The sequence below is a fragment of the Vulpes vulpes genome, chromosome 2, assembly GCF_048418805.1.
Source record: "Vulpes vulpes isolate BD-2025 chromosome 2, VulVul3, whole genome shotgun sequence".
NCBI lineage: Eukaryota > Metazoa > Chordata > Mammalia > Carnivora > Canidae > Vulpes > Vulpes vulpes.
In genome coordinates, this window is record NC_132781.1 from 97,270,869 (window position 1) to 97,286,628 (window position 15,760).

The following is a 15,760-nucleotide window of genomic DNA, read 5'->3' on the forward strand; positions in this document are numbered from 1 at the left end:
TGGCTGTGAGCAAACAGCTGGGCTGAGGCAGAGAGAACTGCTGGAGAGTAGGCAGAGGCCAGAGTTAAAGCCCTCGATGACGTCCACAGGACCTCACGGTGTATCTTCAAAGCAATAGGCACACTTGAAAGTTTTGTGGCAGAGGAGCCATATAATCCAAACTCTTTTCAAAAGGTCACTCAGCAGGCAAAGTAATGGGAGAATTGCAGGGGAGCAAGCTGAGAGACCATTCTGGAGACAACTGCTCAGGTCTGGTTACTGTTCCATGACTACTTTTCTCTCTTATTTTTCAGATCTTAGCCCCCATGTCTTTGGTCCTCTACTAAAAAAAAACCCAAGCCATCAGCAAGTGTGAAATGCCCCTCTCGCCTGTAGCCACCCTTTCCAGCAAATTATTCATTCCCTTTCTGCCAAGGAAATAACACAACACATTCTGACACACGGACCTTCCCCAGGTGCACTCAACTCTTTTGACAAACAAGAACTCCCTTCTTCATCTTCTAAAAGTCCCAGATAACCCAGACAACCAAGACTGTCTGAGGTAGAAGTTTATCTTCCTCAATAATGAGGATAACACAGGAAAATGACAGATTTCGTCCACTTTCTTGTGATCAAGCTAGACTTAATTATTAAGGTATTTGATATTTGAATTTAAAGTGCTGCCCTTGAAATAAATGAGGAAATTATTTTTTAAAATATTATTTATTTATTTGAAAGAGAGGGAATGAGCAGGGGCAGGGTGGGGACAGGCAGGGAAAGAGGGAGAGAATCTCAAGCAGACTCATGGTTGAGGGCAGAGCTCAACTCCAGGCTTGATCTCGTGACCCTGAGATTATGACCTGAGCCAAAAATCAAGAATCAAGCGCTTAACCAACTGAGCCACCCAGGCATCCCCAAATAATTTACTTATTTAATGTTAACAGTTAACCCATGGAGTTGTCCTTAGCATTAATTTAGCAATAAATGCTCGGTCAGGACTATCTATTGTTATCACAAAGCTCAGCAAATCTGAATTACAGAAAGGAATTGGAAAGATCAAATGGTTTCAGAGGCCAGTGGGGATCAGAGGCATGATGAGACTTCCAGCATGGTTACAGTCAAACGTCAGTAAAGGGCAGAACTGGATCTCAGATCCAGTGGGGAAACAATAAAGTCAAGATTCACAGAAACTAAAGACAGAGCCTTCAAGATTTGAAGCAGCCCACAGCAAGACGATTTCAATGCAAACCACCTCTGGATAACTTGAGAGTCAATTGAAGTATTTCAGAGCTCTCCAAGGAAGCAGATAAACACACCAGATTTAGTCATCAGGGAAACTATGAAGATGTCATCATAAAGGAGGCTCTGCATTTAGAGATCCCGGCTTTCCAGCTTACACGCAGGCTCATTACAGGAGACTGGAGCTTGGGCCTCAGAGATGAAAGCAACCGGTAGGACAAAAGCCAACAGTTCTCTGAGACTCCTGTATGCTTCCCGTGTACAGGTGGCCACATTTCATACATGCACCCTACTACCCTGGGGTGCAGCAAGAAGGGCAGATGAGAGTGCATGATAGAGAAAAGATAGAATTTCTGACTAGAAACTGCTGCCTTACCTGGTTCTGACTTCCCAGATCCAGACATTAAGAAATGTCATCTACACTTCTGCTTCTAAATAAAGTCTAAATGAAGGACAATTACAATTTTTGGAAATTTCAAAAAGTGTATCACTGAGAAAACCAATGAGAATCCCATAGAGTTTGCAAATCCAGGCCTTGTAGGAACCACAACCCCCACCTCCTCATGAGCTTATTTTTTTCCATGAGTTGTTATCACTTTAAAGGCACACGGAAATGTGCTTGGCCTCCCAGAGTAAATACACTTCTCTAAGGCCAGCATCTTTTGATAAATGTTAATTGACCCCTTTTTAATGTGCAGTACTCTTAATAGCTGCAACAAACTTTAGTTACAGCCTTTAAACTTCTACCAGATATTGTCCTGACATTTTTCCTGGAGAACTTTACAACCATTTTGGAGCTGCAGAATAACACTGGGCTCTTTTTCTCCCCAGATTTCTTTTTTTACAATTGCAATTTAGATTTCCTTCCAAAAGGATTCAATGTGGTGCAAGCCTTGATAGAATGTGAAGCAAATTTCTCCTGCTGCAGCTTGGCTGTAAGCCTAGAGGACAGGATGCATAAATTATTTTAAATGCCATAGAACCTTGCATCTTATTTCTTTCTGGAATGTTTTAAATCTGCATCCGGATGCCTTGAAGTGAGACACTGAGCCAGCAAGAACACATCACCAGCAAGAGAAATGGCGACCTGCAAGAAGTGAAATGTTCCTTTTCTAAAATGGTGTCCTTTGGAATTGAATCAGATGTCATTTTCTTGAGGAAAAGCACATTATTGGAGCAAAACTAGGTTTTAGTGGGTTAAACAGTAGTAAAGCAAAGAAGCAAGGGAACAAGAGCTTGGGTATGGAGGAGACTCCCCAGTGGATGGTACACAGCAAAGGGGCAGAGAGGATCTGAGAGGTGGGGGAGGGCAGCCATGTGGACTTTCTATTGTTTTAAGTTATGCTCTGATATGAAGCTTTATTGAGGCTCTGGGGTGGGAGTTCACTTACTTCAGACAGATCGCTGCCGTCAGTTTGATTTCCTTGACATAAAACCACAACTGATAACTGACCTGGCAGTCACAGCTCAGAGGCATGAAAACATTCAGTTCCTGCTAAGACAGGAAGGAAGGTCCAGTGGTGATTGCTGTTTGCCCTTCTGATAAATGTCAAACCAGGATCCGCGTATCATCAAGAGCTCACTGAGGAGCTTCTACTCTCCAGTTGACATATGTCAGTTTCTCGAGACAAGTCTTCTCTCTGTGCCAATAATATGAGATATCAGGTCTGCAGATATCCGTCCATGTAGCAAGGAAGGGGCCAGGCTCTGTGACGTCACCCACCCAACCTCTGAGGGGCCGGGATTTCTTCATCTATAAAGGATTAAAATGGGATTAAAATAGTACTGACTTCCTATGATTGTTGTAACAAATAAATGCCCTAAAATATTTTGCTTTGTGTTATGCCATCACACTCAATGTAATTTAGTTATGTTATTATTGTTTTTATGAAAGATGCATTGGGACGCCTGGGTGACTCAGTGGTTGAGCATGTGACTTTAGCTCAGGTCATGATCCTGAGGTCTTAGGATTGAGTCTCGCATTGGGCTTCTTGCAGGGAGCCTGCTTCACCCTCTGCCTAAGTCTCTGCCTCTCTTTCTGTGTCTCTCATGAATAAGTAAATAAAATCTTTAAAAAACACACACACACACACACATGAAAGATGCATTGATTTTGTCTCAAAAACGCTTAGTCCTTAAGAAGATAAATTTAAGACAAAAAAAAAAGTAGAGAGGAAGTTACTTGGGAAAAGAGACTGGGAAATAGGCCATTCAAAATAGTAATTGCATGGGAGGAAAGCTACTTGCCTTAGAGTCTTCTTCCTCATTCTCACTGTAAGTCTCATTTGTCCCCATAGGGCAGTCTCATCCGATCCCCGTTCCAAGAGACTTATCAGAGTGAAAAGGAGGGAGCTTGCAATCTGAGTGACGAAAAATAAAATATTAAATAGCAAAATACAATGATAACTCTAGGTGAAAACATTTGATTATGAAATTTTAAAAGGTACCTGCCTTTTTAAAAAAATGTATTCATTTGCTTATTTACAATTTTCCAAAAAAATCAAGACATCTGAGTGTTATTCCAAAAACTATCTTTATGTGTCTGCTGGTAATTTCTCTGTTAGCAAAATTGAGGAAAACATTTCCAACATATCGCAAAGTAGTCTCAAATGTAATTCCTTAGATGGAACGTGTTTTATAAGCTTGTGCAAACCTGCTTATACTTACTGATGGACTAAGGCACAGATTCCAGCCCCTGAACTGTTTCCATCTGCAGAACACTTCTGACACCCAATGTGTGGTTGGTCGTTTGCCCACACCAACCAACCCTCTAACTTTCTGGACACCAACCGAGTGTCCTACAACTCAATTTGACCCTGACACTAACTACCTGGATTTAGTGCAGACCCCAAAGTTTAAAAGCTCAGTCTCACGGGACCATTCCCACATCAGATACCAATAGAAAATCCTAGACCACCCAAACTTCTGATAGGCTAACTAAAATATCAGGGATTCCTACGATCCACTCCTGGGGTCCATAATTGTGACAAGCTAGAGTGGTCACATAACTCAGGGAAAACAGACTACTTATTATTACCAGTTTATCATGAAGGCTACATCTCAGGAATATGCCCTCTCTGGGTATACCACCCTCCCAAGCATTTTGAAGTGCTTACTAAGCTACCCGAATCCCATTGTTTAGAAGTTTTCATGGGGATTCCATTACAATCCAATCGGCACAATTTATTAAATCATTGGCCAATAACGATTAACTTAATTTCTAGCCCCTCGCCCCTCCCCAAAGATGGAGGGTGGGGTTGAAAGTTCCAACTTCTTATCCTGCCTCGGCCTTTCTTGTGACCAGCCCTCATCCTGAAGCCATCAAAGGATCTACTAAGAGTCTCCTCCTTAGAACAAAAGACACCTCTATCACTCTTATCACTCAGGAAATTCCAAAGGATTTAGGAGCTCTGTGCCAGGACACAGGGACAAAGACCAAATGTGTATTTCTTGTGGTTCTTCTCAGCACTTGCCAATCCTCTCCTCTCCCTTCTGCGACATGTGTCTCCTGTTTCCAACAATGAGAATGCTTCTGCCCAAAGACGCCCATTACTCAGGAAGCACCTCAGAGCAGATATCTCTTTGTAATGTTATAGTAGGCCTACCTGGGTGTGGCAGACAGAACACACTCATCAGCAGACCCTCGGACTTAAGAACTGGATTTCCATTTACTGTATATTGTATCTTGAGGATTTACTCAACAAATATTTACTGACCGCCTTCCAAGAGCCACATACTATTTTGTGTGCCAGAAATTTAGCAATTTATTTGTTTTACAAATATTTACCTACTTCTTTTCTTGTGCCAGGCACCGATCTAAACATCTTACAAATATTAAATTATCTTATTATCTAATTATCCCATGAAGGCAGGTGCCCTACTGTCCACATGTGCTAGAGGCTGAAAGTTAATATCCCCTCAAAAATCACAGGTTGGAACTTAAATCCCAAATGTGATGGTATTTGAAGGTGGGGATTTAGGAGGCAATTAAACCGTGAGGATGGAGCCCTCCTGAATGGGATTAGTGTCTTTATAAAAGGGAGCCCAGACCCCTGCCCCTTTCCACCATGTGATGACAAAGCCAGAAAACAGGGGAGATAGGTTCTCACCAGACACTATTTTGTTATAGCAGTTGGAACTCCTGAAGATACCATATTACAAAAGAGAAAGTAGAGGAAGATTGAGCAATGGGTCCACCATCACCTAACAAGTAAGATCAGGTGCATACCTGGGGGCTGTGCTATTGGCCACTACTCTAAGCTGCCTTTGGGACAGAAGAAAAAGGCAGAAATCCCTAGCCCTTATTCATTTACATTCTAGGGGGGCAAGTCAGGCAATAGAATAATATCTAGATAACCCTGAATGTAAAAAGTTATAAAATAAATACAAAGTGGAAAAATACAACCGAGAACCGAGAAAAAATACAACCAAGAACCGAGAAAAAATATAACCGAGACCACAAATGCTAGAGAAGTGGATTTCTCATTTGAAGTATATAGTAGGAAAGTTACGTTTGAGTCATGACCTGAGAGTATTTCAAAGGAACAGCAAGTACAAAGGCCACATGGGGGAAACATTCCTGGAGTGTTCTAGAAACAGTAAACATGTCAGTATGGCTTGTGAAGAGTGAGTTGAGAGTCACAGAAAGAGGTCAGAGAGAAAATAAGGCTAGTGTGATCCCAAGTGAGAGGCAAAACCCGTGGAGAGTCTTGAGTAGTTGTGCAACAAGATCTGACCTCCAACAGAAAAGTGTTACTTGGCTTCCAGGTTAGACCAGACAGTAAGAAGATACAGTCATCCAGGTAAGACATAAGAAATGTGACTTGGAGTGGAGTGGATGTTCTATAAGATTGAAAGTGTTTGTGATGGGGGACATAACACAGCAAGGTTAATGATAAAGGGCAGAACTCTAGTACTCATATCCTTGTCAGTGATACCATGTGATAGTACTATGCTATGAAAACCCTGTTACTCATATCTTTGAAAGGGAGAAGTTTCCTGGTCAGGCTCACAAAGGGGATTGCAACCAGAAACAAGGTAACAGCTAGCTGGAGCTCTAAGAAGGTGCTTATGTGTGACACTCAGAGTGGAGTTACCTAGGTTTCCATGGGGGGCTTTGTGGCTTGGTTAATTTGAATAATTTTGCTGGTTCTGGGGCATAGGGGCCCTTGGTAGTTATCAGATACCTGGCCCTGAGGCAGTTAAGGTGAGTATACTGAGTCCCAAATTTGAGAGCCCATTATAGGAAGTGGCTGGGTGTATAGTGGGCTGAGTATATAGCCCATTATAGGAAGTGGCTGAGCCTTATAGTAGACTTAATTGGCTGCTTGAGAAAGGAAACAGGCCATCCTCTAGCAAGGGCCTCAAAAAAGGGTCAAGTGCACCAAGAAGGGGGTGAAAAAAAAACCAACTATATGAAAGTGGGGACTTAGGAGGTGATTAGGCCATGAGGATGGAGCCCTGAAAATTGGTTGGATCATGGCCACATTTGAAGTGAGAGCCAAGGGCCTGCTAATGTGTTAGATATGGGATGTGAAAGAAAGATAAGTCCTCTAGAAGTCCAAGCTTGGAGCTGAATCCAGAAGAATAGAGAGGCCATTAACAAAGACGAGCAAGACTGAAAAATGAAGAAGTGTGTAAGGGAACATTAGAAGCTCGGTGTAGAACATCTTACGTGGGAAATGTATTTTTTATTTTTATAAGACGTCTAAGTGAAAATGTTGAATGGAAAATGGATTTATGAGTCTGAAGTTCAAAAGAGATGTCTGGAATAGAGATATAAATTTAGGAGTGTCTGACATGAGCATTGTATTTAAGGCCATGGCAGCAATGAGCTCATCCAAGAAGTGAGTGTAGATAAAGAAAAAAATGTGGCCTGATGACTGGCTCTTGGGGTATTCCAATGAAGAAGTTGAGGAGTGACAAGAACAAACAGTAGAGCAAAAGAATGAGCAGTGGAATGGAGTCCAGCGAACAAAAGATTTCAAGGGTATAAATGTTCAAAACCACTGGCATTCAAATATGCATGTTAAAATGACAATCAGATACTATTTGACTACTAGACCAGGAAGAAATTTAAAAACAGACACTTCATGTTGTCAAAAATGCAATGATGTGATTGTATCAATTTATACCATAATTGGGAAAATAACTGGGTTGGACTTTCTGGAAAGCAATTTAATATTACGTGAAAGGAATTTCTACACAAAGTCTATATACTTATATTCATCATTTCCTCTTCTAGGAACCCATCCTAAAGAAATAAGCAGAAACTTAGGCAGAGTTTTATATGCACAGATGTTCTCTGCAGGGTTATTTACATTAGCAAAAAGAACTGGGGAAAAATTACATTTTGGACAAGGAAAATTATTCAAAAAATTATGAGCCTGATATAAAGTGCACATTGTGGCCCAGGAAAATGATGATTCAAAAGTATATTTAATAACATAAGAAAGTCCTCATGATACTGCATTAATTGAGGAAACAAGATAATGTCCTTTTTTGTATTAATAGCAAAACTAATAACCATTTGTTCATTACCTATTGTGTGCAGGACACTGTGCTAATAATTTACACACATTGTTTCTAATTCAATAAAGTAGGCATTATGAGAAAGCAAAGTCTCAAAAAATTAATTTACTTGACCATATTGTATTTGATTATATTAACACATTTGGGAACTTACAATATTACATGCATGCTTGAGCACATGCGTGTGCACACACATCTTCACACACACACACACACACACACACACTGACACAAGTAAAGGGAAATCTGATGAACTATCTTATGATCTCTTAGCATCATCTAAGAAGCTTCAGCTACCCACCATGGAATATAGTGTAAATTTTGCAGGTAGGAGTTTTTTCACAGAAAGTACTTGGAATGACAGCAAAAGTGTAAGCACTGGTTTTCTTATTTATACAGAAATATTTTCTTATAATTTCATAATCCTATCAACTCATCTATGAAGATAGGATAACTTTAGAAATCTCTCACACTGTCACAGACTTGCCAACTCCTTTGGCAGCTGAGTTGATTAATTGTAAAGAGGGTGAAGGAGTTAAACATTTTTGGAATATAACTCATATTTTTCAAACAAATTCTTTAAGAGCTTTATTCTTTTTTTTTTTTTTTTAATTTATGATAGTCACAGAGAGAGAGAGAGAGAGAAGCAGAGACACAGGCAGAGGGAGAAGCAGGCTCCATGCACCGGGAGCCTGATGTGGGATTCGATCCTGGGTCTCCAGGATCACGCCCTGGGCCAAAAGCAGGCGCCAAACCGCTGCGCCATCCAGGGATCCCAAGAGCTTTATTCTTTTACTGATCTCCCCATATGATGAAAATTGGTTCATTTACATTCTACTATGGTCATTGATGTTGTTGATGGTGCCTCTACTATGTGCCAGCACTTGCTAGTTCCTGGCATCATGGGAAAAGACACTTGGGAAGATCAGATTAAAACCTGAGTCATCACTCCCATTCCAGAAAAGCCAACTGTTCAGAGCAAAAGGCAACCATATCATAAGTATATGAAATACAATGTGACAAGGGCTATAAGAAGGAGTGTGTAACAACAATCAGAGCAATATTTGGAGACAAGATGAGGAGGGATAACTTCATAGAGAAAATGGCATTGACTGTATCCCAATGGTTATCAGCAAAAAATGGGAGAAAGTATCCTAAGCAGAGAACCACAGAACATGCAACAAAGTAGAATCATGAAAGCCACAGAGTGGGCAGGAAATAGCAAGTAGTCAGTTCGGTGTGCCTGAAATACAACTTTACAAACAGAGCTGAAATAACTGGTTGAGGTCAAATGATTAAAGATGATTCAACTCACTTGATGCCTGACAATCTGGGAATTACTATAAGCTTTTACAAGGGAAATATCATCAACGTCACATTTTATTTGGGTGCCTGTGACACTAGTATACAGCCGGCGGCATCATACAGCAGGCCACTTAGATCTGTGGTCAGAAGCACAGACTGCCTAGGCCCAAGTCCTGATAGCTGTGTGACTTTGGGTAAGACACTTAAAATCTTTGTGTCCCAATTTCCTCACTTAAAAAATGAGGGCTGATCATAATAGTGCATAATCTTATAATATTGATGTAAGGGTTAAATCTAAAATAGCTAGAACATATTTAGAACAAGGCTGTGCACTAAATGTTTGTGTTTGCCCCCAAATTCCTATGTTGAAACCCTGACTGACCTGCCATGTGATGGTATTGGAGGTGAGGCCCCTGGAAGGCCCCTCTTTCTTCTGTGTGAGGTTACATTCCTGGACCTAGCTCCATAGCTAAACCGCATAAGGACCTTTCTCTAGCTGAAAGCTCACAGCACCCTTTCTTTCTTTCTTTCTTTCTTTCTTTCTTTCTTTCTTTCTTTCTTTCTTTCTTTTTCTTTCTTTCTTCTTTCTTTCTTTCTTTCTTTTTTTTTCTTTTCTTTCTTTCTTTCTTTCTTTCTTTCTTTCTTTTTTTACTTTATTTATTTATTTATGAGAGACACAGAGAGAGAGGCAGAGACATGGGCAGAGGCAGAAGCAGGGTCCCTGTGGGTAGGCCCATGCAGGACTCGATCCCAGGATCTGGGGATCACAACCTGAGCCAAAGGCAGACACTCAACCACTGAGTCACCCAGGTGGCCCCACAGCACTGTTTCATTGCACTTCACAGCCCTACTGTTAGTTTCTTTAGATTGTTTGACAAGACAAATACTCTGCCTCATAAAATAGTGTCACTTGTAAGTAATGTTGGTAGGCCTCCCTGTGGGTCCCGAGGCGCTGCTCTATGACCAGCATCAGAAGCGATGAAGGAGGTGCTCCTGTGTATGGCATCACCATACTCAAAAGGATAACATGCACTGGGTGTTATGCTATATGTTAGCAAATTGAATTTAAATAAATTATCTTTTAAAAAAGGATGACATGAAAGCCACTGTGACTCTTTACTTCTCCTTGTAATACGTACAATACATCCAATCATTAAGCACAAATCCTGTCACTTTAATGAATGCATACTATGTGTCTATTCCTGAGTACCTGCTGAGCATCAAATGATAACAAAGCGAAATGTACTCCTGCCCTACAGAAGCTTATAGTCTAGATGCAGGGGGAAGCTCTTAAATTATTATTTTTTAAAGCTTTGATTTATTTATTCATGAGACACACACACACAGAGAGAAAGAGAGAGAGTGGGAGAGAGAGAGAGAGGCAGAGACGCAAGCAGGCCCATGCAGGGAGCCCGATGTAGGACTTGATCCTGGGTCTCCAGGATCTCTCCCTAAGCTGAAGGCAGTGCTAAACTGCTGAGCCACCTGGGCTGCCCTCTTAAACAAATTATTAAATAAATTATCTTATACATAAGTATATGACCAAAACAGTGGTAAGAGCTATGAAGGAAAGGTACAAGGTCCTAAGCCAGCATTTAGTGGGGTTACACCCCATCCAGAAGTCACAAATGAAGTGAGTCCCTAATGCTTCAAGAATTCTATCAGTGACTCTCAAACATTAGGTTCGTACACATCGATACCACATTTTCTATGTCAGAAATTAATCAGTGCTCAATGGCGTTGAAAAAGAATGAGATTATTGATTCCGCCTCGTGGTTCCAGCCACAGAGAAAGTAAATAAAAGAAGGAGTAAAAGTATGCCTTTAATTTCTTCCATAGGCCTGGAAGATTTACTGTAAGGTGAAAAATATGACTAGGCCTCTCCTTACTTTCAAATTTTGGGGTCTCCCAATTTAGAGACTTTCAAGATGGCAGTAGCAGAAAGTTTCCTTGACAATTACCACATAATCATCCCTCTAATTTGGACCATAGAGCTGACCTTTAAATGATCTGGCTTTGAAACACACAGGACCAGAGTATACACCGAGTGCTCCAGACAGTGTGCCCTGGCCAGCATGCCTCAGCCTGCTTTTCTTTGCTGGGACTGGAGATCATCTGGTCACATAAGTGTAACATAAACACTACCTGTGACACTCCTGCTGGAGTCCCACAGGCCTCTCCAGTGGCGCCTCTTCACAATCTGTGCCAACTGTCTTCCTGTCTCCTGGCCTCCTGGCTGCCCCTCCCACAGGCCCCATGCTCAGGCTCAGGGCCTCTGCACAGCACTTGCTTGAACCCTTTGCTCTTTCTCCTCCTCTAGGCTGGCTTCCAGACTAGCCCATATTCAGAACCACCTCCTTTCTCTCTCCAATCTCTCAACTCCTATTTTTCTTCCTGGCACTTACAGCTTCCTGACATGTTTTACAGGATTTATTTGTTTGTTGTTGGTCTTTCCAAAGGAATGGAAGAGCCACAAAGGGAGGGGATCGTTTTTCTCTCTGTCCAGCGCCCGCAAGAGTGCCCAGCAATGGTAGGTCAATAATTATTTGATGAATTAAATATAATGGATGAATTAATGCATACATGGATGAACGGATACGCTGCTTAGCTCAGCTTGGCTTTCACTGGACAAACTGCCATGTGTCATTGAGATGTCAACACTGGTGCTGATACGAAGGTTGTATGGCATGCCCCCTGGTCAGAGGCCGTAGGTAGGCCTGTTCAGGGAAGGCTGGGGTCAGGAGAGGGACCAGTTCTGTGGACCACGACCTCATAGCCCCAGGAACTTCCCAGTATCCCTTATGATGGTCTTTTCCAGGCCATAGTTGGGTCGAGTGAGATTTTTGCCAGGCTGCTAATGGCCCCCACATGGGTGTACATGGGGATGGTCAGCTTTTTCCTGGGTGTAACATGCAGCCATTTGCTCTGGTCTTCCTGAGTCTAGCAAGCTGCAAATCTCCCACTTTCATCTGCTTTCCTGCCAAGGGAAATCTCTTTCTAGTTGGTGAAAAGCTTTCCTAATATTTCTGGCCAAGGTTCTCTGGTCATCTACAATCAGGAATTTTGTCATTTTATATCACTGTGAAAATCCTCTAAATGCCCCTAAGTGTTTAGGCTCCTGAAAGACAGAAGTTAAAAGGGAAGTATTTTACTTCTTCAGTTTATTTTTCTCCTCCACCACATCCAGGATGAGATGCAATGAGTGTAGAGCAAAATCCTGCTGAGTGGCAAGAAGCAAAGGGGCAGTACAGCAAGAAAGAAAAAATAATAGTTAAATTAATAAAATATACATACATTACTAGCTTGGTCAGAGATTCACCTCTGTCCTAAAAAAGTATAGCCAGAAAAAAAATTCCTTTGTGCATGGCCCTAAGTTTCCAGAGAAAAGGAGGAATGAAACTCTTTTAACTAAATAAGTGTGTGAACACCAAGTTTGGTGTCAAATATCAAAGCCTTGAGGTTCTGTATAACCAATTCTTTTTTCTTATAAAAACATTTTCCTGGAGTTATACAGCTCTATGGAAAATTTGCCTCTACTAATTCTTGACATATTAGCAATTGCAAAGTATTTCTTAAAGGGGAAAATTTTCCAAGAACACGAACATTCTTGGACACTTTAGCCTTCTGGTTTTGGTTTTGTTTTTTAGGTCTTCAGGGCTTGCTGCTGCTGTTATTGGTTGGTTGATTGGTTTCCTTACCATTGCTTAGGAATGCCTTAAAAGCTGACACGACAACCCCATGATTGTATAAAAATTATAGTCCAGTCCAATCGCATTTAAAAGACGCTCTCCTTCATTTTACATAAAAACAGACCACACAAACTGTTCAAATTATTTTTAGTTTTAAAGGGATGAATAAATGATACACAGAAATTTTGGGATATTTGAAGATCTATTTGCTCATCGTCATTAGCAACCACATCTGAATGAAACAGAAGGCACAAGGCACAAATTAGTTATAAAAATAATTTATTTGCTGAGGAAAAGGTGGCTTTGTTGTCATGTAGGTTTGCAGAAATAACAAGGTAGAGGTGCGGATCATTTTTCCATTTTTCTGCCTCTATGTTCAGCCTTGGTTATCTTTAATCAACTGAACCCTGTAGTTCAGAGACGCCTTCGTATTTTACAGCTTCTAAGGTGGCTGTGAAAAAGATGTTTTACTGCATTTTAAACTGTATGTGCCTTCTTTTCTTTTTTTTAGCTTTCTGAAGAATTTGGTAACTATAGTATGTTTATTTCTGTCTTTTGACTTTACTCCGTCTTATGTTTTGGATTAAAATTCCTGGCTAGCAGATAACAAAGTCTCCTTATAAATACAGAGACAGCTTCTAGAAGAGTCAGCATCGCTTTGCTGAGCAGTGGGAGGGTTTCAGAGAAAAAGGCCTGAGGTGCCTGAGCACGGCCAAAGCAGGCAGATGCATTATCTCTGGAGAAGGGGAGAACCTGGGGTGTCTATTAACGCAAACAGCCTCAGCTCAACGGTGGGCTTGGCCCTTTCGGAAATGATTTGTGATCTAATTTAAGATTGTTGTTTAGAATCCCAACACATAGTTTATTTCCTTCTGGCTCAAAACATAAATAGTGGTGTCCAGTAGCTAAGAAAACCCAGTAGCTAGGATGAACTCCACAGCCATAGCATATCATATAGGCTTTGTTAATCAGATGCAAAGACAGTCCAGCATTATCAGGTGAAAGACTGCCTGCGCCCTGCCTACCTATCACCATGGGGAGGAAATCCCAGTATGATCCCTGGCGTATAGCAGCTGGTTAATAAATGTAAATCCCCTTTCCCTATCAAGGTCAATGAATTCCTGAATTATGGTGAAAACTAGTCTCATGGATGTTCTGCAAAAAAAGTGGTTTCTGTAGAAATACCTGTAGGACACTACAGAGTTGCAGGGTCAGGCTTCCTTTTAGAGCTTCTAACTACCTGTTAGCATGGGCAAGAGGTTCAAAGAGAGACCAGGGACCAGAATATCAGCCTGTCTCTTTCTTAGCTGTGAGACTTCAGACTATGTACTTAACCTCTCTGTTTTCTTATTGGTAAAATGAGGATAACATCTTCTACGTGATAGGATTAGTATGTTATTGTTTATAAAGTACTTACAACAGTGTCTGACATTTATTTAGAAGCACTGAAAAAGTATTTACTATATTACCAAGACTCTGAAAGATTCTTCAGGAAAAAAAAAAAAATTAGTGTCCACAAACTTTCTTTGGCCCTGGAAACTCCTCCCTACCCAACTCCACTCCACTTGTCTTTTTTTTCTTTTCTCTACAGGAACTTTCACTGAGACAACTGTGTTTCAAAATGCTCTTTAAAAAAATCTGCCATAGGGAGAAGTTCATTGAATCCACTCTCACAACAAAGGATTAGAAAGAAAAGGTTTAAAAGATGGGTCAGCAGTGGGCATTTCCATTATAATTCTAAAAGCTTCAAAAATCAAGAGAGAAAGTTCCAGAACATGCTAAGCGAGAAGTTTTGAGTTAACGAGGCGCATGTAACGCTGTTGATTTTCATCTTGTGTCTCACTGAGGGGAGTCATAATAGTGCCATTTAGCATGTGCTGAGTGCCAATGTCTATCAGGCACTCTCTAGCCTGTCTAGAAGTTATTTCTAAATTTTAGCAACAATCTCAGGAAGTAAATATTATGATTCACCATTTTATAGAGTTGTAGAGTGAGAGTCTAAGTCGCTTGCCTAAGGTCACTCAGCTGGAAACCATAGGAGCCAGGAATTCAAACCCAGAGATTCAGACCCCAAGACCCATACCCAGAGGCTCCTAGGCATCTTCAACATGTAAATTACGTCTTCCCTCTCTCCATCCCCTTCCACTGGGGGACTCAGGGACCCCTAACCCAAAGTTCCACATGAGGATCAACTGCTTTTGAAAATAGTCCCTCCATGGGGTTTAATTTGTCCTTGAGGGACAATGAGATACAGTAGCTATTGTCATCTGCAATCGTGGACAAAGTTCTGAGATGTGAGACCAGCAAGCTCAACACAGAATTTTACTCTTCATCTTTTGCCTCCAAAGACTTGACATTTTCACTCACCCAGTAAGTGGAGACTCAAGGACTCAAACCTCAAGGTTCTCCCTTCCAGTAAAGGGCTTTCTCTGGGGTCTCTTACTGCTACTTCCAGAACTTTGTGAATTTTACCAAAATCTGTCTTTGTTGTTCTTTTCAAATGCTGACATTTAACAAATACCACCAGTCAGGTGGCTTTCTTTTTCTACTAAGGCAGAAATGTGTGGCCATGCGTGCCTGTCTGCACTTGTGCCAGCATGTGGAGAGACAGAGTGGCACCTGGCTCTAGGGACTGTGCCTTTCGCTTCCTTTTTGCACCATCTGGACACCGCAAGAAATATTCTTCACGGATCTTTCCTGAAAGGAACGATGTAGATGTTTGTAGCTGTACTTGTGGAAAACCAATTCAGTACAACGACTTCAGTGAAATTCAGTCCAACTTTCTTTTGTGCATAGCAAACACAGCAGATGGACTGACTTTTTTTTTTAAGCACGATGTTCAGAAAAAAATATGTATACTCTAAAAGAAAAATCTATAATATATATTCACATATTTAAACCCACAATCGAGTTTTTTTTATTTCCAACCTGTTGAGATGAAACATACACCCATCTTGTCCATATTACCTCCCTGTAAATATCAGTATTGTTGGAGAAACACCAGAGCGGGACAGTAG